The sequence below is a fragment of the Schistocerca americana genome, chromosome 4 (assembly GCF_021461395.2).
Source record: "Schistocerca americana isolate TAMUIC-IGC-003095 chromosome 4, iqSchAmer2.1, whole genome shotgun sequence".
Lineage (NCBI taxonomy): Eukaryota > Metazoa > Arthropoda > Insecta > Orthoptera > Acrididae > Schistocerca > Schistocerca americana.
The window spans coordinates 64,811,033-64,836,265 of NC_060122.1; the positions used below are offsets into that span (position 1 = coordinate 64,811,033).

General features: G+C 45.4%; 1 protein-coding gene across 1 annotated transcript in view; it reads left to right on the plus strand.

Annotated features, from left to right (window-relative positions):
- The first annotated feature begins 15,410 nt into the window (after nucleotides 1-15,410).
- The window catches only part of LOC124613977 (poly [ADP-ribose] polymerase tankyrase-1-like), a 42,901-nt gene continuing 33,078 nt past the window's right edge, over nucleotides 15,411-25,233 (plus strand). Inside the window, exon 1 of the mRNA XM_047142765.1 lies at nucleotides 15,411-15,464. The gene's annotated coding sequence lies outside the window, so the exon portion shown is untranslated. The remainder of the gene's footprint in view (nucleotides 15,465-25,233) is intronic.

Here is a 25,233-nt window from a genome sequence, read left to right on the forward strand (position 1 = left end):
ATTTCTAAGCCAAAAATATCTGTTTAGAGTGGGAAGAGTTACCCCAAAACATAATATCATATGACATAAGTGAAAGAAAATAGGCGAAGTAGACTAATTTTCATATCGAATGATCACTCACTTCAGATACCATTCGAACAGTAAAAATGGCAGCATTAAGTCTCTGAACAAGACCCTGAATGTAGGCTTTCCATGACAGTTTACTATCTATCTGAACACCTAGGAATTTGAGCTGTTCAATTTCACTAATCATATGCCCTTTCTGTGCAATTAGAACGTCGGTTTTTGTTGAATTGTGTGTTAGAGTCCGTAAAAACTGAGTCTTACTGTGATTTAGCATTAGATAATTTTCTACAAGTCATGAACTTGCGTCATGAACTGCACCATTTGAAACAGAGCCAATGTCACACACAACATCCTTTACTACCAGGCTAGTGTCATCAGCAAACAGAAATATTTTAGAATTACCTGTAATATTAGAGGGCATATCATTGGAACAGGAGTGGCACCAACACTGATCCCTGAGGCACCCCCCATTTGACTGTATCCCACCCACACCCCTCATCACAGCCATTCTAACACTGTGAATAATGCTCTTTTGCTTTGTAGGTAAGGTAAGAGGTGAACCAGTTGTGAGCTACTCCACGTATTCTGTAATGGTCCTACTTCTGGAGCACTATTCTGTGATCAACACGATCAAGCGCCTTAGTTAAATAAAAAATATGCCTAGCGTTCGAAACATTTTGTTTAATCCATCCAGTAGCTCACAAAGAAAAGATAATATAGTATTTTCAGTTGTTAAACGACTTCTAAGGCCAAACCATACATTTGATAGCAAATTATGTGATTATCCTTACATACACAACCTTTTCAATAACTTCAGCAAACAATTATGGCATAGAAATAGATCTAAAATTGTCTACATTATCCCTTTTTCCCTTTGTATAAAGTAGCTTTGCTACTGAGTACTTTAATAGTTCATGAAACTGACCTTTCTTAAGGGAAAAATTAGAAATATGGCTAAGTACAGGGCTAACATGTGCAGCACAGAACTTTAATATTCTGCTAGGCACTTCATCATATCCATGAGCGTCCTTAGTCTTCAGTAATTTAATTATTGACTCAATCTCCCCATTGTCAGTATCACAGAGGTATATTTCAGACATCAGTCTCGGAAAGGCATTTACCAAGAGAGTTATACGATTCCCTGCAGATACTAAGTTTTTATTTAATTCACCAGCATTGCTCAGAAAATGATTGTTAAATACTGTACATATATCTGACTTATCAGTAACAGGAATATTTTTCCTATGAACTGACTTTATATTGTCGACCTTGTGCTGCTGTCCAGACACTTCTTTCACACCTCACCATATGGTTTTAATTTTATCCTGTGAATTAGATATTCTATTTGTGGTACCACATACTCTTTGCCTTCCTAATAACATTTTTGAGCACCTGTTTGTAATGGGCTTCTGCAGCTTGATTGTGACTATTTCTAACATTTTGATGTAATTCCCACTTTGTTCTATGTGATATCTTTATGCCACTAGTCAGCCACTAAGGCTACCTTTTACTGCTAGTACCCCGTTTAGAACATTCTAATGGAAAGCAGTTCTCAAAGAGCATAATAAAAGTGTTAAGGAAAGCATTATGTTTCTCTGCAGGTATGTTACCTTCACTATAAACATCCTGCCACTCTTGTTCCTTAACGAAGTTTAAAAAGCTCTCTTTTGCCACTGTATTAGCTTTCCTACATAGTTTGTAATTATATGTGTCATTTTTCTGAGTAATGTTGAAATTTGTGCATCATGGTCTGAAAGGCCATTCACCCTTATACTAATATGATGCCCATCTAATAATGAAGAATGAATAAAACTATTATCTATGGATGTGCTACTGTTTCCCTGAACCCTAGTTGGAAAAAACACAGTCTGCACCGGAACATATGAGTTTAGGAGATCTACTAATATCCTCTTTCTTGCACAATCATAAACAAAATTAATATTGATGTCACCACATATAACTAATTTCGGATACTTCCCATAAAGTGAACCAAGAACCCTCTCTAGCTTGAGCAGAAATGCTCTGTAGTTGGAGTTAGGGAACCTATAAACAACAGCCGAAATTTAGTTTCATTAAATTCAACTGCCTCTGCGTAACATTCAAATATCTGTTCAGTGCAGTGCCGTGATACGTGTGTGGATGCAAACAGAATATTGTTTCTTACCTACATGGCCACTCACCCACTCTGCAAGGAAATCCTTGAAAAACAGTGAGCTAAACTGTATTGTGGTAAAGGAATCCTCTGAATTGTCAAGTTATTTAAGTGGTGCTCTGATATACCAATAGTGTCAGAGTCAGTATCTATAACCAGTTCACTAACTTTATCTCTAATACTTCTTATATTTTGATGAAATATGCTAGTCCTTCTCTACTTGGATACTTGACCCCCCCCCTGAAGGTGATTCCTCAGTGCGTGAATGTTTCCAGAAGTTTATTAAACGGTCACTTCACCACAAACAGCATGAGACACGGTAGAAAACTACACGCAATTTATTGCAGAGTAGCGGAGGAAGATTGAGAGGTTTTACAAGTGTGCCACGACCTTTTTTTAGAGTCTGTGTTCAAGTGTGGCAGTATACATCACAAAACTGAAGCAAACTACTGTGGCGCAATCATTTTGAAGTCGTATTTAGAGTCATATTCAATTCGATTTAGTAACTCCTGAAGCAGCTCATGCTCAAAGACAAGGGTATTTCTCACAAAAGCACGTGAAAGGTGTCAGGGATGGTATCACAAATGTGTCGCGATCTTTTTAGAATCCATGTTCAAGTGTGGCGGTGGTGGTGTTCCTCAGAATAAAACGAGTATTTGTTTAAATATTCTCTTTTCATCTGCAAAGCTGTCTCTCTCTCTCTCTCTCTCTCTCCCTCTCTCACTCTCTCCCTCTCTCTCTCTCACACACACACACTTTGTGCAGTGGTGCATTTAGTTCATGTGATAACTTTAAGTCATGTATGTGATAATATTCTGCAGCACCACATGTAATAACTCTTGAAGCAGTTCGCATTCAAAGACAAAGGTTATTCACGTGCCGGGGATGGGAAGGAGGAGGCCATTTCCAACACGACAAGATATATGTGTCTGCATTGTGAGCCAGCGCGAGGCCTCTCTTCCAATGGAGCACGCGCATCGGAGTGAACGTCTTGCCTCTTGCACTTCAGAACACTGACTGACTGGACTTTTATTGAATTATCAACAGTTACAGCACATGCATTTATCAGTATGAATTGCGAAGCGTAACTTATCCCCATCCTGTTACATATTCATTATTTCATGAAGTGTATTCCTCATTACCATATGTGATTACTATTGACGCAGACCTCAATTGCATGGTTACAGCTAATATACTCCTTCTCCAACACAGACATCTCATCCACTGAACACTGTAAACAATTATGTCCATCCTCCCAGTTCAAAAATGGTCCAAATGGCTCTGAGCACTATGGGACTTAACTTCTGAGGTCATCTGTCCCCTATAACTTAGAACTACTTAAACCGAACTCATCTAAGGACATCACAAACAACCATGCCCGAGGCAGGATTCGAACCTGCGACCGTAGCGGTCGCACGATTCCAGACTGTAGCGCCTAGAACCGCTCGGACACCCCGGCCGGCCGTCCTCCCAGCCCAGCAGCTAGATACAGACTAGGCCCATTTCCCCACATTTTTCTCCAGACCGCCATATCCGATTACATCATGGGAGGGGAGAGGGGGAGGGACGATAGCGCCCTCTGGTGGCGGTGCTGTGAACTAGGTCAGTTGGACTCTGGACCTCATGGTGAACGCACTTGATGGAACTACTGCCTATGACAACTCAAATTGTTTATATAAACAATGCATGCAAAATAAAGATTATGTCCATCCTACCTGGTAGCCCAGCACTGCGTCCATTTTCCACCAACTTCCAGGTGGGGGAGGGGAGGAGGGGAGGGGGAGGGAGGGGAAGGGGAGAGTTGAAGGGGAGGGGAAGGGGAGAGGGGGAGAGGAGGGGTGTTAGGTTAGTAGAGGTATCCCAATTCACCTATTCGCTCGCCAAAATTTGAACTTCCCGCCATGACATCACTGCGATGTTGGCACATACATGGCTGCCATTCTGGACCCGCCATCTTGAATAAACTTGGTAACAATGCAGAGTAGGGTGACACTGTTTTTGTTTGTCCCACTACTGACGATGCTGAGGGTGAACATTCTGGAGGTGTACAGAGTGATGGACCCCCCTTTGGTGAGGTCGGATCCCTACCCATCATAGTGATGTGCTCTTCCTTGGGGGCCTAACCGAGAGTTCCCTGTGCTTTCCCTGTGTCTGAATCGACCATCCTCCTGGCGATGGCAGCTTTCGAGAAATATCGGATAGCCATGGTCAATGTGAACGCCATTCACATGTGTCACAAACTGGTTTTACTCCACGGCATACTGTATGACGCGGACGTTGACGTTGCTCTCTTTCAGGAGCTGCATGTTGCAACTTTCTGTGGTTCAAATGGTTCAAATGGCTCTGAGCACTATGGGACTCAACTGCTGTGGTCATAAGTCCCCTAGGACTTAGAGCTACTTAAACCTAACTAACCTATGGACATCACACACGTCCATGCCCAACGCAGGATTCGAACCTGCGACCGTAGCGGTCGTGCGGTTCCAGACTGTAGCGCCTTTAACCGCTCGGCCACTCCGGCCGGCAACTTTCTGTGCTCCCTATGGTTTTACAGCATATGTCTCTCATCCTTCCTCTACTGGTAGTTGGGTGGCGCTCCTCTTACGTGACAGTATCCTAGCTGATGCAGTTGTCTATCTCCCTGATGTCAAAGATAAGGCTCTCACGTTTCGTGGCGTCAGAATCGGCATTGTCTGTGCGCCGTCTGGTTCAGGTCACCGCCGTGAAGATTCCACCTTCTTCTCAATCACGCCTCTCTTCCTGGGTCGGCAGGATGCTTTGGTCATAGGAGCTGATTTCAACTGCACCCACGCACCCAAAGTCCAGCTATTACGTCACTCTCCGTGCGCGGCATTAGTGTCAACTCTCCAGCACCTCAGCCTAGTGGTTTCTGGGGGCATTTTCATGGCGACCGTCTGGGTTTTCGCATTGCATTAGCCATTCTTCCGGCCGACACGATCATGTTTACATCTCCCACGATATTGTCAGTAGGTTGCAGGCTGCTGAAGTCTGGCCCTAATTACCCATACGACTCATCATCAGATACCCACTCAACTGCTCCTCTTTCCGGATGCGGGATATTTTCCGCAAGGGAAGATGAACTCTGTGAGATGGTTTTGTGGGCATGCAGCTCACTACTTGTTCGCTGATGGCAAGAAAACTATTCTTGATTTTTGGCAGTTCCTTACTGAACGCCATTGTGCAGTTCTCCGCAGTCCTAAATACAGATAATTTTTCTCCAATTTCCTTTGCAGTGTCTTCCTCAGAGCTGGGGTGTTCCTATCATGAAGAGTTGTTCCCCGCCTCTTCCACACGTTGAACCGATATATTTTCTGATCATCGGAATGTTCTTCTCGGAAAAACTATGACGTCTTGCTGCGCCCTCCTCCTCGCGACTCCAGTTTCCTGCTGTTCTCGTTGTTATTGATGTTAAGAAAAAGAAAAAAGAGAAGATAAAGAAATAAACGATGTTCACTTTACCTCTATCCAACAATCCCTACGCCCTCCTTGGTTCCTGGAGTGTGCGAGCCCTGCCAACTTCGCCCCCACCTCTCCCTTTGGGCACCGGGAAGGTTCCCTAAAAAAGAAAAGCTTACCTAAGCAGACGATCTCGGGTTCGAATGAAAAAAAGGGCAAAGGTCCCGAGTTCGAGTCTCGGCCTGGCTCATAGTTTTAATCTGCTAGGAAGTTTCAGAATTTATCGTTCTTCCCAAAAGAACCTAGTATTGTATACAACATAGGAGCGATTTAAGCTTTCTCGTGAGAATTATTAGAATGATAATCGTAGGTACTTTTTGACCTGCAACAAACTGCTGTTTTTAAAGTCATAAAATGAGACAATTAATTACGTGGTTGAAGTGTCAGTATTAGTTCTCTGAAGGTAATATGCGTCCGACATGTAACTGGAAGAAACGGGAAAAGTAATAACAAGATAACAAGTAGCCACAGTGGGATTCAAACTGGGGATCCTTTCATTAAAAGCGATCGTATGTCACAGACACTGGCCATTTACCGCTTCTGTTACCAGCAGCCGGCAGATTGCTACGGATATGTGGCGGAGGAGGTTTTACGGGAACCAAAGTTGGTGTCGGAAGTCGCTCAATAATTCTGCTGGAATGAAGATTACATAATTATCACTTCTGATTAACAAAGCCAGTATATGAAATACTCTGGTTATTTATTTAAATAACAAAATTTAGTTTTATACTAACCTATTTATATAACTGACGATTGTAAGGTATAACGCAAAATAAAAACGAATGGAGTGCTGTAAAGTGATGTTATGGCGTCATTAATTGTATTAAGCGTTAGAAACCGAGATTTTTCACAACATGGTAGTCAATATATTTTGATTTAAGTTCATCGTATACTACTCTTCATTTCTCATCGAAGAACGTAATGAAATATATCAGTTCTTTATTTCCAATAGCGCGGCTCATTTGGAGGATGGTGAAGTGTGATTTCATGTTTGAGCTTCTGGTTCTTCATATCCAGCAGCGTCTACAGATTCTACATATCATCTCAAAGTAGTAGTTGTAACTCCTGTACCTGAATATATTTTCTTGGGGAAGTTTTCAGTATTACTGTTGCCTTAACTGAAGCATTTCCAAATCGCACTTGTCTTATAATTTATCACTATGCTTACTTTTCAGCCTCGGGAGTGTCTGATAAACTACACACAGTCTGACACACTGTGCAGCGGAAGCCTTCACGCTGTGGCTGACTGAAACTTTTCCCACCTATAGCATCCACCTGAAAGCTTTCATCTAAGGTATTTCGAATTTCCACATGCCGGACGCTGTTCTCCGTTATAGACGGTATGCATACACTTGGATGAGTATCGTAGCTTTCACACACGAATCATCCAGATATTTCAGAAAGCTACCGAAGCTATGCTCCAAATGGCAAGATGTGGCACCTTTCAGTTCGATATCCCATTGCAGCTGCTTAGAACCCATCATGATGGAATACTCACTTCTGTCGTAGGATTTGCACCCAGCTTGTTGGCAAGAAGACTCCGACATAGCCGATATGAAGGTGCATTTACGTTTAACAATTTCCTCCGCAAATGTATCTCGAGTGTAGGACTGAAAGACCTTTTTCACTGTTTATGTACTGACAGAAACCACTAGAAATTTGTCGTAGATACTGAGCCGACATTTCGCGAAATGTTATAATTTGTAATAAATGTACAGCCCTCTAAGGTACGTTTACATTTGACGGTTATTGCATGGTATATAGAAACGTGTCCTATGTTGTACATCTGTTTCACTCTGCTTGCCATGTTGAAAGCATCGAATCCCCGAGTCGCGGGCTTTGTAGTTGTAAAGACGTCAGAAAAGAAGAAAGAACGTTCTGTCTGGGTTCACGAGTGGATTTTGAGACGTGAAAACTTCAGTGTCTACAGTCAATGTCGCAGCACCGTACTGAGGATCCAGTGCAGCTTTTGAATTTTTTAAGAATGAAACCAGCTAATTAAGAAAATCTTCCTTGTAAATTTGTTCAAAATGGTTCAAATGGCTCTGAGCACTATGGGACTTAACTTCTGAGGTCATCAGTCCCCTAGAACTTAGAACTAATTAAACCTAACTAACCTAAGGACATCACACACATCCATGCCCGAGGCAGGATTCGAACCTGCGACCGCAGCGGTCGCGCGGTTCCGGACTGAAGCGCCTAGAACCGCTTGGCCACCGCAGCCGGCCTGTAAATTTGTCCCCTATACCAAAGCAAGATATCAAATTCAGAAAAGCTATTTGTTGTGTCCAGACAAGACAGCCTAGACATAATGAGAGGAAGCCGAAAGGCACGCGCTAAGCTAAAGCAGGATGGCGTGAGGTCTGAAACAGGGTACGCAGTGAATGCTATAAAGAAAAGTACGTAGCTTCTGGAATACTTAACTTTAATCCATCCTTTTGGTACATCTGGAGATTGTGGCGATACAAGTGAGACTCTTTAGATACATGCAATGTTACTAATGGCGCCTTGCTAGGTCGTAGCCATTCACTTAGCTGAAGGCTATTCTAACTATTGGCTCGGCTAATGAGCAATGCTTCGTCCATGTAGTCGCTAGCAAAGTCGTCCGTACAACTGGGGCGAGTGCTATTCCGTATCTCGAGACCTGCCTTGTGGTGGCGCTCGGTCTGCGATCACACAGTGGCGACACGCGGGTCCGACATGTACTAATGGACCGCGGCCGATTTAAAACTACCACCTAGCAAGTGTGGTGTCTGGCGGTGACACCACACTATTATCGTAACAGAACGACTTGCAAGTTTGTGATCTGCAGTACCAGGTAAGTAGGTACTAAACAATACTTGATGACGCAGTAGGGGGGTGTTCAATAAGTAATTCAACACTTTTTTTTTCTCAGAGTAGGATGGTTTTATTCAGGATACTAATACACTTTAGTATTCCCCACTCTTTTGGCGACAAAATCCTGTTTTTCAACGTCACCTCCATTCAGTGTGACGGCCTTACACCACCATACATGGTATCACTCTACTGATCGGTGGTCCGCAGCTCGTGGTCTAGCGGCTGCCGGCACGATAGCTCAGCGTGTTCGGCCAGAGAGCTGGTTGGCCTCTGTAATAAAAAAACTGAGTGGAAGGATCAACAAACGAATTTTAACGGATGTCACGTGACATCCGCAACGACCAAACCCAACGATCAACAACGAGGAGAAAAAAAAAAAAAAATAATGAAGAAAACTAAAAGTGGCTAGAGTTGCTACCACTGGATCACGGGGTCCCGGGTTCGATTCCTGGCCGGGTTGGGGATTTTCTCTGCCTGGGGGCTGGGTGTTTTGTTTTCCTCACCATCATTCATGGAAAAGTGGTGAGGCTGGATTGTTTTCAGATTCGAAAAGTGTACGGGTGCTCATGACCGCACAGTTGAGTGCCCTACAAACCAAACATCGTCATCTACTGGTCGGCGTTGAGCCAACGCCTTGCAGCATCAATAACCTTTTCATCCACGCACTGCTTACCACGGAATGCATCCTTCATTGGACCAAACAGATGGAAGTCGGAAGATGCGAGATCCGAGCTGTAGTGTGGATGGGGAAGAATAGTCCAATGAAGTTTTGTGAGCTCCTCTCGGGTGCGTAGACTTGTGTGAGGCCTTGCGTTGTCATGAAGCAGAAGTTGGTTTGCATTTTTTTTTTTCAATTTTTTCAACAATGCCGGAGTCATGGCACAGCTGTGTGCCACAGGACGGCACGTGGGAGATCGGACAGGTCTGCGCGATCTTGCTGCAATGATGACAGAGGCCTCGTCCAGCGACTAACCGCGCTTTTGTTCACTGCTATGTCTCCGTAGGCATATTACAAGCACTTGTAAATATCTGCAATGCTCTGATTTTTCGCTAAAAGAAAATCAAAGACAGCTCCCTGCTTGGATTGCACCAACGTTATGGACTCCATTTTGTAGGCAACGTATACGCCATCACTATCGGAATTTGGTGAAACTATAGTGGCTGAAGCGGGCATATACCATGATGTTCCACAACAAATTCCGCATTTTTTCAACTGAAATTGACTGAGAGAAGAATATGTTGTATTACTCGTGTAAGGGAGCAATCAAATGAAGAAGGGATAAATGTTAGTAAACTCTTTATTATTTTAAAAGTGATCGTCATAACTGTCACAACATTGCTCCCACAGTGAGAGAAGATGGTCAGTGCCTTCACGGCATGTTCTTCCCAGGCATACAATTCTCCGCCCGAAGCAAATCGATGGCCACGAATATCACTCTTATGGGCTCCAAAAATAGGGAAATCGCGTAGGGAGGCATTGGGACTGTGTGGAGGATGTGCGAAGGCTTCCGAGAGAAACTTCTGCAGAGCAGTCGAAGCGTTCTTGGCAACATGTAGGCCCGTTAATATGTTGCTTCGGACGAAGAGGTATGCACTATGCACCTGGGTACAATAATGTCTCCGTAGACAACCGCAAACATTTTTCCATGAACGTACTGACCATATTATCTCACAGAGGGATAAATGTGTTAACAGTTATGACGATTACTTTTGAAATAATAGTTTACTTATTTTTTCCCAGATGTCTAGTTTTAATTTGACTGTCCCTCATATTTTATTTCATCATCAAACGTTTATCGAAACGTATTGTTCGATATTGAACATTATATGTTTACAGGTATTATTCAATCTCTATATTGAGCAAGCAGTGAAGGAAACAAAAGAAAAATTCGAAGTAGGTATTAAAATCCATGGAGAAGAAATAAAAACTTTGAGGTTCGCCGATGACATTGTAATTCTGTCGCAGACAGCGAAGGACTTGGAGGAGCAGTTGAACGGAATGGACATTGTCTTGAAAGGATGGTATAAGATGAACATCAACAAAAGCAAAACGAGGATAATGGAATGTAGTCGAATTAAGTCAGGTGATGCTGAGGGAATTAAATTAGGAAATGAGACACTTAAAGTAGTAAAGAAGTTTTGCTATTTGGGGAGGAAAATAACTGATGATGGTCGAAATAGAGAGGATATAAAATGTAGACTGGCAATGGCAAGGAAAGCATTTCTGAAGAAGACAAATTTGTTAACATCGAGTATAGGTTTAAGTGTCAGGAAGTCGTTTCTGAAAGTATTTGTATGGAGTGTAGCCATGTATGGAAGTGAAACATGGATGACAAATAGTTTTGACAAGAAGAGAATAGAAGCTTTCGAAATGTGGTGCTACAGAAGAATGCTGAAGATTAGATGGGTAGATCACGTAACTAATGAGGAAGTACTGAATAGGATTGGGGAGAAGAGAAGTTTGTGGCACAACTTGACTAGAAGAAGGGATCGGTTGGTAGGACATGTTCTGAGGCATCAAGGGATCACCAATTTAGTATTGGAGGGCAGCGTGGAGGGTAAAAATCGTAGAGGGAGACCAGGAGATGAATACTCTAAGCAGATTCAGAAGGATGTAGGTTGCAGTAGATACTGGGAGATGAAGAAGCTTGCACAGGATAGAGTAGCATGGATGGCTGGTTCAAATGGCTCTGAGCACTATGGGACTTAACTTCTGAGGTCATCAGTCCCTTAGAGCTTAGAACTACTTAAACCTAAGGACATCACACACATCCATGCCCGAGGCAGGATTCGAACCTGCGATCGTAGCGGTCGCGCGGCTCCAGACTGTAGCTCCTAGAACCTCTCGGCCACCTCGGCCGGCGGCATGGAGGGCTGCATCAAACCAGTCTCAGGACTGAAGACCACAACAACAACAATGTTTACAGACGATTCATGTGCACGTCTGAGTTATTTATTCCGAACAGTAAAGTGTGCTGTAATCTTAGGTGTTCCTGAAGTGTGAAGTGCCTCAGCATTAAAGCCGCGCGGGGTAGCCTCGCGGTCTGAGGCGCCTTGTCACGGTCCGTGCCCCCCCCCCCCCCCCCCACCTGCAGGAGCCTCGTGTTCTCCCTCGGGCATGGGTGTGTGTGTTATCCATAGCGTAAGTTAGTTTAAGTTAGATTAAGTAGAGTGTAGGTTTAGGGACCGATGACCTCAGCAGTTTGGTCCCATAAGACCTTAGCACAAACTTCCTTTTCAGCATTAAAACTACCTGTTGCCGGTACGTGCGCTCAGCCGCCTTGCAGAAACAACAATAAATCAGAGCGTCCTGGACGGATTATGTCTCTGCGATGTTTTAAAAATGTTCACTCTTAAACTGATTTCCTAAGTTACGAAGTTTTCTTTTAATCTCTTCTACAGTCATATTAAATTCTCCCATCATTTCTGTCAAAGTATTACGTTTCTTCAATTTGGTTTTATAAGTTTTGCATGAACGCCCCATAGTTCAGGTTTATTGAGTCTTCAGGTTTATTAATTCTTCAACTTCAACTTTTAACCATTCTTTTTTGTCACCAATATTCACTCGATACTTACTACTCAGTGCCAGAAAAGCAGATGAACAGCCGACTACTGTGATATTTGTCGGACAAGCTTGAACTTGCAAATAAACAGTGATTACGTCTCTCGTTATAGATGCGTTGACACACGTCACTGTTCTTCACTGGAGATGATTTCTGTGTGGCATAAATACCATGAAATAACTATCAGACACGACCATACCTTAACTCAGTCCTGAGGTGTACATAGAGTAACGTGCTGCTGAGCCTCACAGCAGTCCCTGCGACAACACCGACGTAGGCAGTGGTAGCCGCATTGGCCGTGTGCCCAATAGACGTTACTGTCAGATACGGAGGGTCACTGTAGTGACTTGACAATGGGAGTCTTCTCAAGGTGAGAGAAACTGCAAGCAGGGAAATAACAAGCTAACGGGAGCTAAAATTATGAGAAGCATAACAATAACAAAGAGATGGGGTCAACACCGTAACAGGTTGGAGACTATATGGCATGTTACTAAGCATTAACGAGAGGATGCTTATGAGCCATGTGACTCCATCTAGAGACAACATTCACTGCCTGACAGTCATGGGCCGTACTCTATTTATGCAGTATAAAAAATGTCTGACAAATACATGTGCACGTGGCGACATTGATACACCAGACCATATCGTACTAGACTGCTTCACCTACAAAGATTTGCGGTCTCGTATGACATGAATTGGCACACTAAGTGAAATTTTTAGAGAAAAAGGGAACTTAGATAATGTTTACCAAGTGAAGGCACTGTAAGAAGAAATCCTAATGTATGTCATAGTGTGAAGCGACTGCTCTGAGTGTGGTGATTATTATCGACGCCAGAATTAATGTCCACACATTGGACGACCAGAAGCACTGGATATGTGACCAACAACGTGGCAGCTGTGTCAGAACCAGCAGACTGAATGGAAACTTACATGTGAGTTAGGTGGGGCTTTCAGCAAGGGCAAGTGGCGTGAGACTGGTGTGGTGGGTCTGTCAGGCACTGCTGATTGACCCCACTGGCGCCACTGTGGACAACAGCAGTAGCTCACCTTTGGCGCCAGTTCAGGGGGGGTGGGAGTGAAATCTACACTGTTTGGGGATGGTATGGGTTTCCTAGAAACACACTTCTAGACATTTAGCATGCTGTCCGCGACAATCAGTTCTCACTTGGCATAGAAGTAATGATGTTAGCATAGGTCAAGCACGTCGAAAATCCTGCAACTGGGGCTACATGAAGAAAACACCTTCCTCAACCCTCACGTGTCCCAGTGGTTAATATTGGGAACTGGCCGGCCTCGGTGGCCGTGTGATTCTAGGCGCTGTAGTCCGGAACCGCGCGACTGCTACGGTCGCAGGTTCGAATCCTGCCTTGGGCATGGATGTGTGTGATGTCCTTAGGTTAGTTAGGTTAAAGTAGTTCTAAGTTATAGGGGACTGATGACCTCAGATGTTAAGTCCCATAGTGCTCAGAGCCATTTGAACCATTTTTTGAACTGGGAACTGCCAGTAAGCCATTTGCTGAGATGGTGGTGTAGATGGTCAACAAAGGTAATATCACATGGTTTCGTGTTTCAGGAGTTCTCATTTTCATTTAATGCATTATGAAGTTCTTATTTCTTTCATATTTAATTTCACTAATTATTGAAAATGCTTCAACTGTATGACAAATTTTGAAGCGAGAGAAAATTTCAGTTGTAAGACGCTTTCTGTAGCTATGTGAAAACATGACATTAGAGTCCATGTAGCAGGTGTCGAACTGTAAGCGATGTTTCATAAATACCGGAATAAACAGCCTCCGCTACAGAAGGATAGTATCCCGCTGCCCGGCCTCCCTCCTCCCCCTGCCCTGGACACACCTGGAAGGTGCGGCATCCCCTGAGGTGGGCCGAGGCAGCACGGGCTGTGCGGTCTCTGTTCACGTGATCTGCTCCCTCAAGTCGCGGGTTCACACTCTGGGCCTCCACCTGCGCCAGAACTAAAAACCCCGTCTCGCAGCTGTCAGAGCCAGAGGCGGAGAAGAACGTGAAATTGCATTCACTAGTTACGACCTGTTGCTGTCGGGGGTCAAGCTGCGTAATGCAACCGATTCATATCACTATGCCGTGAGCTACGTATCTGATTTTGTAACGAAACTAACAGACGTGAGAAAGCGTAGCACTTTCTAGTATTTGATCTTCCGAATTTTGCCTCTCGATCATTTCAAGGAGCAAATTTAAAGTCGTTAGAAGTGCAATCAGAAGAAGTGGATTTTTTCGCAAAACTCTGGCACCATAACGCTCCTATAGAACACCTATAATTTTTCAAACCTTCGGATTCAGTGTAAGAAAACTGTACATTATTTGTAGAAAAAGTGTGGCCTGTTGTGTCAATTTCATACTAGAGTATTTTGAGATGTCAAGCGGAATTCGTGTCACGTCAAAATTGCCAGCACAGCAGTCGTGCAGTCGACGCCGCAGCTGAGCGGCTATTGTTGTTCACATTCAGAGAGAGCTGGGATGTTCAATCATGCAGTGCCACGTCTAAAACAGACAGTAAAAGTGTTCTGATATTTGGCATTTCTAAAAACAAGGGCTATTCTAAAAGTGTGATAAAAGGGTAGGCTGAAATGCAACAATAAACCTGTAAATCTGGAAGATATCGAACTTAATGTTAAAGAATTCCACACTATTTGCACGGAAAGAGAGAGGCATTCTTTGCAAGTGTCAGAGACTTCGATCCCAAGTTTAGCGACGCTTATCTACAACCGTAAGTGGGCACCTAGCAGTCAACACTCCAAAACTGTGATAACCTGATAAGCTGGTCACCGTTATCGGATATCGACACTTGCGCAATTGGGCCAGTAATTTTCCATTCTCCGTCGTTTGGAAGTATTTAATTTTATGTGAAAAGAAATACAAATTATTTGCAGAGTACATTTGTGGCCTGTTTAATCCGTTGCATGTCAGGATAGCAACTGGAATCAAACAGAACCGACTAATAATCATTTGTGGTACACCACGACCATTTTACACGCATTGCCGAAAGATACTGTTTGATTTTGTTATAACCGAAACCGCGACAAAATTTTCGATCGCGGAGTGTCGAGTTTAAATCAGTTACTGAGTGCATTGTGACATTTCACGTTCAGGGGAATAAAGTGAAGGTATGTGAATCGATAGGCGGATTACCCGAGCCAACTCACGCGCCACAGCACTCTCGTGTTGTGCGATGCGAAAGATAAGCTGATAAGTGCCGCCCGCTTACGATCGCGCGAGGTGGCGTCACGTGGGCACAGCAGGTGTATAAAAAGAGCGCCGGCGGGGCGCGGCTGGCCCCACCTGCACTGCCGGCGGCGCTCTGCCACATGACGTCAGTCTACTGTGCCTACAGGGTGAGTGGCGGCGCTTCCTCTTTCTGCTCCAGCAGTCTCTATGCTCGGTAGGGAGGAGCTGTCTGCTCTGCCTCTCCCAGCTTTACACTCACAATGTGATGCCAACTGCTCGTCAACACAGACTCCCTCCAAATTTATAGTCTGCGCGACGCATCCACCAGCATCTCCGCCAGCACCGCCTCCTTCCCGTTACCCAGTGTGGCTTTCGGCCGTCCTGCTCTTCCGATGACCTTCTCCTTCACCTCACTCATCTCCTCTCCGAACAGCTTAATTCCCGTCGCTCCGCTATCTTCCTCTCCCTCGACCTTGAACGAGCCTATGATCGCGTGTGGCATTCCAGTCTCCTCTTCGAGCTCCAAACCTTCGCCCTTCCTATTAACTACGTCCGTCTGATCGGCTCCTTTCTTTCCCAACGTCCTTCCTACGTCACCATCCACAACACGGATTCCTACACCGTTTTCCCCTCCGCCGGTGTGCCCCAAGGTTCCGTCCTCTCCCCCCTTCTGTACCTTTTGTATACGGCGGACACGCTGCCGCCTTCACCCCCCATCCACCTTCTCCAGTACGCCGATGACACCGCCTTCCTTGCCCTTGTCCCCACCCTGCAGCGCTCCCAACACCTTCTCCAGTCCCATCTTGACCAGTTCACCACTCGGTGTAACCAGTGGTTGCTTAAGGTCAATCCTTCCAAAACCCAGGCGATCATTATAGGCAAAACCACCCCTTCCTTCCGCCTCCTCGATTTCTATATCACCATCTATGGCCGTCCTATCGCCCTCACCCCCACCCTTAAGTACCTTGGCGTCACCCTCGACCGTCGCCTCTCCTGGACTCCCCATCTCCGGACAATCCAAGCCGAGGCACGCTCCCAGCTCCGTCTCCTCGAGCTCCTTTCTGACCGTACGTGGGGTCTGGACCCCTCCACCATTCTCCACACCTATAAATCCCTCATCTGCCCTATCCTCTGCTACGCCCATCCTGCCTGGATCTCCGCCCCTCCCACCTTTCACAAATCCCTTCAAATCCTTGAACGCCATGCTCTCCACCTCGCCTATTGTATCTGTCTCCCCTACCCCATGCGGATCCTGTACGATCTTATTCCGTTCCCCCACCTCCTCCTCTTCCTCGAACGGATCCTATAAACCTCCTGTAAACTAGATCCTCCTCACCCACTTGTCTCTCCCATCCTCTCCCACCCCCATCCGCTGCCGTGCCTGTATTTCCATATACCACCTGCTCTCCATCTCTCCACTCTCCATACCCTCTCCCAAGGTGGCTTCCGCCAGCTCCCCCTCCCTGATGCCCTCCTCCATCTACCCCTCCTATCAACTTTGATCCTCCCCCACTTCCTATGTCCTTTCCTCTCACCCCTCTCTCTCCTTCCCTCCATCCTCCCTTCCTCCCCCCTCCTGACCCGGACTTCCCCAACCCCCTCCTACCTTCCTTCCTACCCCCAACTCCCCTGCCATTGGCATCTCTGCTCTCCCCCCTCCACCACGTTCCTCCTCTCTTGGCAGGTCCCCAGACTCGCACACGCTAAGTGGACATTCACGCGCCGGAGATCATCGCCATCAGTTTAGTGTCTGTGCCGTCGTGATTGTGTTTTAGTGTTTTTCGCCGCCACGCTCCTCGTTCACTTGTACCGTCTCATTCGTCAGTGTTTGTGTGCAGTGCCGACAGTTTTTCATGTGTTTCTGTCGAGTGTGAACAGCTTCTTGTTTTTTATTTCTTTTTATTGTATGTCCTGTTTTTTAACCACCGATTTGTTACTTTTCTGTCTCCTTTTTCTCTATTAGTTTCATGCTTGTGGCTGAAGAGCGGAGTAGATGTAGTCCGCTGCCAGCCCGCCAGGTGAACAAATGACAATAAAGAAAAAAAAATTATAGTCTGCGCTTGGCTAGGCCAGAAATGAAAGTAACGGAAATGGGGGCTCCAGATAGCCAAGTGTATTGCAGACATTAGGTTCACTGACGCAGGTTGGACGAGAAATGAGCCATTTATGTCAGCATACCTCCCAGCCAGTTGCTGGCGCACAAGAAAGAGTTCAGAGGGGTAATCCGGGCGTCAGAGGGTTGAGTCGTTACATGAAATCTTTTTATTTTTTTCATTTTCATTTTGTATGTCTCTTACACTGCAAATAAACCGAAATAATACTCTAGACATTACATTCATTAATATTTTAATAAAAGCCATGAAAACGAAAGGCAGACTAAAATATGAGATTGAAAATATGAGGGCTAGCTTTAAAGTAATGGCCTGCCGCAGTGGCCGAGCGGTTTTAGGAGCCACAGTCTGGAACCGCGCTTAGTTAGGTTTAAGTAGTTCTAAGTATTAGGGGACTGATGACCTCAGAAGTTTAGTCCCATAGTGCTCAGAGCCATTTGAACCATTTTTTGAAAAGTAATGACTCCAAATTTTTTACCTCAAAACTCTAACGACGCTTTAAATAAAGCAAAATTTCTTAACATTCTACATTTTTGTCCTTCATGTCTATGCATCTATTAATAAACATAGCCACCCTTGCGTCAAACACATTTCTCCCGACAAGAATTTCTTCGATACCGTCGTTGCGAAATGTTTGTTGACGAATCCAGTACCTCACCTCTGCTTGAACTACTTCTCCGCTATCAGAGTGAACTCCTCGAAGGCTTTTCTTCAAGTTTTGTGAACAGACGAAAACCGGATGGGGCCGAGTCCGAAATGTATGGAGGATTATCGATGGCGGTCGGATTCTTGCACTTGTCTCACCACTCGTGTGAGGTGTGGCATTCTAACGCTGAAGGAGAAAGTGCTCCATGTGTGAACAAATTCGTCTGAATTTAGAAACTGAGTTACAGCACACTGTTCCTCACGCACTAACATGGTTACAGCGCACGCTACAAATCAGAACCATCTAGCGGCAGAAGGTTGTTACATGCGTCAGCGAAGCGGAAAAGTCTACTGAGTAAGATGTACAAAGTGTAATAAATCAGTCGATATCGAGAACAGTTTAAAAAATTCCAAGCCGTTACTTTTCGGCACGGCGTCGCAAATTTCATGGAAGTGTTTGTAAGGCACGGACGAGAACGTCATATGTAAAATTAGGTACTTTTACCGTTCTACGGTTGATATTTACAAGTAAAACTAATCTAAACTCCTCCCGCATAGGCCATGAAGGCCCAAAGGTACCGACCGGCCGCAGTGACATCCTCAACACACAGGTGTCACTGGATGCTGATATGGATGGGCACGTGGTCAGCACACCGCTCTCCCGGCCGTATGTCAGGTTCCGAGACCGGAGCCGCTACTTCTCAGTCAAGTAGCTCCTCAGTTTGCCTCACAATGGCTGAGTGCACCCACTTGCCAACAGCTCTCAGCAGACTGGATGGTCGCCCATCTGATATTTACAAGTGCTGGGGTGATATTTATCATGCAAACAAGGCAGTAATACTCTCGGCATCTCACACATGCTATAAACACTGAAGTTTTACAGTTACATGGTTGTTTTAAAGATTCCCTAGAGAAACAGACTTGGTTTATGTGGTGTGCATACTGTAAGACCTTCAGTACACACACCATCAGATTATTTGACTTGTCGCTCTAACGAAGTAGGCGAGTGTCAGCAATGTGTCTCATGGTCTTAGCGTGGCGTGTTTATCTTCTGCCGTTAGGTCAGACGATAACAATGCCACTTGCACGCTTAGAGTAGCAGATTGACTGTGACCAACTTTAAACGGAACTTGATTAATTTTCACACACATTTGTTAAAATAATAACAAGCATAAAAATTACTTAACTTGGTTCTGGATGCTATTTACAACTGACAATCTGAAGTTCCTTTGGTATTGGTACGTTAATCTTATTCTCACATATATCTCTGATACTTGACAAAAGTGTCTATACATTTATCTTCATGGCAATGTACAGGGATATAGTAATCTTATTGGGCGCAGACTGAAACTTGACTGCAGACTGGTACAGACAAATGCAGACTGACTAATCGGAGGTCTGTACACTCGTTATAATGCCTCGAGCGTTCAGGTATCACTGCGCGAGTGTGATCCGCGAGGAGAAAAGGTTCTACGTTAGCAGCAATCTCATTGGCTGCGTTACACATCAATACGCGGATCGGCGGAAGCAGAATTTGGTCCGTCTCTATGGCAGAGCCATCTCGTAGTGCGGAGACAGACGAGCGCTGCGCCTGCGCTGTTGTGCTTAGCGGGGCACGCTCTAGTGGGAAAGTTGTGTACGCGCTGACTATGCGGAACTATGTACACAACAGTTTACATACATAAAAGGTTCGCCGTCAATGCACAGCTTGGCAGCAAACCACTCGCAACACACTATTTCGCCAAACATTGGCGAGGATAGCTGTTGAAGTACAGTGGAAAGTATTCTGACGCAGCCTTCTTCGGATGTGATTTCTTTTTGTCTTAATGAGATCAGAACGGCTGTGAAGCTTCTGTAGCTGACGACAGCGGACTGCATTTCGGGAATAATCACTTTCAAAAAGTCCACGATGGCAGTTCTTTACCTTGAAAAATCTCGTGGTATACATGTGAATTTGTTTGTGCTCCCGTTTTATGAAAATGTTAACATACACGACGTATTGAGCATTATTTTGGTTTATTTGCAGTTTAAGTAACGTCCAGATTGAAAATAAAAATATTTATGGAATACTCCGCCTGTTCTTGGAGAAACACAGACATATTAAACAACTGGATACACAGTATTAATGTTCCACAATACTGTGGAAGATCAGTACCGTGTATTCAAGTTATTTGAAAATAAAGAAAATTAAAAAGTTTCCACTCAGGGACTCGGACATACAGTCCTGAGATTATCGTTCTAAACTCTTCCCGCTGCGTCTACTGCCGCCTGGGAAACATTTTAACAAAAATAACTTGTGGGTCGACCGATTTACGCCAAACATGCCATTTTTCCAGTTTGCTGGACCATATGGAGCTTCTACTTCGGTCACTGTCATTTCCGGCCAAGCCCTGCACTTAGCAGAGATACCGACGAGATCGGTGATGGTGCGCAGGGCAGTCCCCCTTTCAGTGAGGTCTGCGTGTGTGTGTGTGTGTCAGCTCAGCTCTGCAAACAGCAGGGTGACCCACTGCAGGGCCACAGTAGGGGCGGCTGTCCCCACCAGCGTGGTCGTGGGTCCCAGTTCTGCAGCACTCCCACTGCTCCTCGTCCTACACCTGTTGCATTATGTCTTTGTGTCTGCTTTGTATTCGACCACTTGTTTCAGCTTTCAACGGTGGAAATCTATGTTTGCTTCAGCTGAAAGAGATCAGTGTACTAAACTGTCGCAAGTGTAGGCTATACATCAGGTAATAGCTAGCTTCTTTATTTGGGATCTAATATGCATAATCTTTCATTATAAGATTTTGAGTTCACTTGAGCAGTGCACCAATTTACGCCGTTGTCGTTCAGAAAAGTAAGTGCAGGACAGCTGGCCGAAACCCTCTCTTAACGATACAGAGATCGGATGCTGGGTGTCGCATTACGTACTGTGTCTCACACACATTGTTAAAATAGATCTGAGTTATAGAAGGACTCACTCTACAGGAGAGTCAAAACGCAACACCAAAACAATAAGAGAACTCACAATCAGTTTATCAATTTACTCCATTACAAAAATTCCATTGTTTCGGACACAGATGCAGCATGTCTTGGTGGAACTATAATCCTAGATCGAAACATTAGTTGTACAAACATAGAAACATAAGAAAATGTTTAACGTAAGCAAACTCTCCAAGTACTGTGACTTTGGTACCATGAAGGAAGTCATATGTGATTGACTACAAAGTTATAAACCGGTATAATATCTGCTAATCACCCGTCAGAAGTACTTTCGTTTGTGCGTAATGTCTGTGTGGCAGAATCATATGTGCAACACAGTATGAAATACATAGGCTCCGTCCTAGTGGAGAGGTGTTGTTACCTCCAGTACACTAAGCATCACGTTGAGAACTGAATTCTGCATTAGAGGAATGGTGCTGCAGATCAGGCATAACAAATCACAGCAAATTGTGAGCTACTGAAGCAGAAAATTCTCATCAGTTGCGAATCTACGAACGAGGCCTCTGACAGTGAGACGAAAAGAAGTCGCTACGTTACATAAATTACCTACATGGAAAACATGGAGCAAAACTTTGCAAGATGAAATCAACGTCCATTTAACACTAAGATATATACACTCCTGGAAACTGAAATAAGAACACCGTGAATTCATTGTCCCAGGAAGGGGAAACTTTATTGACACATTCCTGGGGTCAGATACATCACATGATCACACTGACAGAACCACAGGCACATAGACACAGGCAACAGAGCATGCACAATGTCGGCACTAGTACAGTGTATACCCACCTTTCGCAGCAATGCAGGCTGCTATTCTCCCATGGAGACGATCGTAGAGATGCTGGATGTATTCCTGTGGAACGGCTTGCCATGCCATTTCCACCTGGCGCCTCAGTTGGACCAGCGTACGTGCTGGACGTGCAGACCGCGTGAGACGACGCTTCATCCAGCCCCAAACATGCTCAATGGGGGACAGATCCGGAGATCTTGCTGGCCAGGGTAGTTGACTTACACCTTCTAGAGCACGTTGGGTGGCACGGGATACATGCGGACGTGCATTGTCCTGTTGGAACAGCAAGTTCCCTTGCCGGTCTAGGAATGGTAGAACGATGGGTTCGATGACGGTTTGGATGTACCGTGCACTATTCAGTGTCCCCTCGACGATCACCAGTGGTGTACGGCCAGTGTAGGAGATCGCTCCCCACACCATGATGCCGGGTGTTGGCCCTGTGTGCCTCGGTCGTATGCAGTCCTGATTGTGGCGCTCACCTGCACGGCACCAAACACGCATACGACCATCACTGGCACCAAGGCAGAAGCGACTCTCATCGCTGAAGACGACACGTCTCCATTCGTCCCTCCATTCACGCCTGTCGCGACACCACTGGAGGTGGGCTGCACGATGTTGGGGCGTGAGCGGAAGACGGCCTAACGGTGTGCGGGACCGTAGCCCAGCTTCATGGAGACGGTTGCGAATGGTCCTCGCCGATACCCCAGGAGCAACAGTGTCCCTAATTTGCTGGGAAGTGGCGGTGCGGTCCCCTACGGCACTGCGTGGGATCCTACGGTCTTGGCGTGCATCCGTGCGTCGCTGCGGTCCGGTCCCAGGTCGACGGGCACGTGCACCTTCCGCCGACCACTGGCGACAACATCGATGTACTGTGGAGACCTCACGCCCCACGTGTTGAGCAATTCGGCGGTGCGTCCACCCGGCCTCCCGCATGCCCACTATACGCCCTCGCTCAAAGTCCGTCAACTGCACATACGGTTCACGTCCACGCTGTCGCGGCATGCTACCAGTGTTAAAGACTGCGATGGAGCTCCGTATGCCACGGCAAACTGGCTGACACTGACGGCGGCGGTGCACAAATGCTGCGCAGCTAGCGCCATTCGACGGCCAACACCGCGGTTCCTGGTGTGTCCGCTGTGCCGTGCGTGTGATCATTGCTTGTACAGCCCTCTCCGGAGCAAGTATGGAGGGTCTGACACACCGGTGTCAATGTGTTCTTTTTTCCATTTCCAGGAGTGTAGATACTGTCAGAAAAATGTAACACCCTCATCAAGGGCATTTTATTGACACGTTATGTGAGAGGTAGTTAATAATTGTTGCAGTATACGATAACAAATTCAGACCAAATGGAACACGCATGTCACAGTAAAGGGTGGCCTGACAGCTACATCAGTGCACAGTGTACACACACCCCCTCCCCCTCCTCCTATCGGTAACACAGTCATGTATCCTAGCATGCATGCGATTTTAAGGATGGCAGTTGGCATCCTACGATGGAGTGAACATAGCGCCTGCCGCCTTTTGTTGCAATTTGTCAATGATTATTGCAGGCTTTGGTGAGGGTGAGGGTATCCTCGCATGCAGGCGATTTTGCGATTTTGGGGATGGAAGTTGGCATCCTGCGAAGGGGTGACCATAGAGTGTCGCCTTTTGTTGCCATGTCCTGCAAGCTCGCATCACCTTCCTGTTGCATTAATGACCGCAGTACAGGGATAACCACCTGTGTAATGAAGGGGGCACTGGATACTTTACCTTGAAGGAGCACCAAAGTGACTGCGAGATGTAACTGATGGCTCCCCACACCTTGTAGCCTGTGGTGGGACCTGATGACCGTGGGTGAATGCACTCTGGAATAGGCAGGCCATCAGGTCTGTGGTGGTTCATGGTGTGGGTTCCTGGTATCATGTCCTAGTTCATGAACCACGGGCAACGTATGAGTGGCCAAGTTAGTGGTCCTGACAGTCGGGATACCAGTTACTTTGGAATAAGGCTAGGCATCTCGGACATGTTCCGAGTCGTGGCCACCTTTGTGCTCAGACGGCAAAGACTACCAAATCCACTGGTTAGTCCCTCAACCGTTAGGGGTAAAACTCAATGGGACCCTGGGCAAGTAAGGCTAGCAACCTGCTTCCCTGCTACTATAAATATGATGCTGGCAACAATCAGAGCAAAATGCCTCGGATCAGGTGACGGAGTCCTACCTCTAATTGACAAACCAGGGACTCCTAAGATACGACTCGGCAAACGGGTGGTAACGAGATGGGGAGCTATTAATATCAATGGGGGCTACTCTGGGAAGAAGGTAGAGCTGGCAGAGGCTGCAAGTAAGATGGAGTTGGACGTTTTAGCTGTTAGTGACATTTGGGTAAGGGGTGAGAAAGCAGAGGAAGTGGGACAATACAAGGTCTACCTGTCAGGAGTCAAAGCAGGAATAGCACAATGGGGTGTAGGGCTTTTCATCAGGAAAGAAATGGAACCCAGCGTAGTTACAATAAGGTATGTAAACGAACGACTGATGTGGATAGATTTGACAGTGTCTAGCAAGAAAATTAGGGTTGTGTCAGCATATTCGCATTGTGAAGGGACAGATCAAGATAAGATGGATAGTTTTTATGACGTACTCAGTGATGTAGTTGTTAGAGTAAAGGACAAGGACAGTGATCTGCTCATGGGTGATTTTAATGCCAGGATTGGAAATCGAACAGAGGGGTATGAAAAGGTTATGGATAAATTTGGAGAGGATTGGAGGCCAACAGGAACGGGAAACAACTCTTGGATTTCTGTGCCAGTATGGGCTTAGTAATCACAAACTCCTTTTTAAACATAAGAACATTCACCGGTATACTTGGGAAGGCAGGGGAACCAGATCTGTCGTTGACTATATAATAACAGATTAGGAATTCAGGAAGGCTGTGAGGGACACACGTGTATTCAGGGGATTCTTTGATGACACTGATCACTATTTAATCTGCAGTGAAATTGGTATTGTGAGGCCGAAAGTGCAGGAGGTTAGGTCCATGTGTAGGAGGATAAGAGTGGATAAACTTCAGGATAAGGAAATCAGACACAAGTACATAACAGTGATCTCAGAAAGGTACCAGTTAGTTGGATGTAGTCAATTGCAGTCACTGGAAAAGGAATGGACAAGGTACAGGGACACAGTACTAGAAGTGGCCAAAGAATGTCTTGGAACAGTAGTGTGTAAAGGTAGGATTAAACAAACAGCTTGGTGGAATGACACAGTCAAGGCAGCCTGTAATAGGAAAAAGAAGGCATATCAAAGATGGCTACATACTCGAACTCGGGTAGACAGAGAAAGTTATGTTGAAGAAAGAAACAAAGCCAAACAGATAATTACAGCATCCAAGAAGAAATCTTGGGAAGACTTTGGAAACAGATTGGAGACCT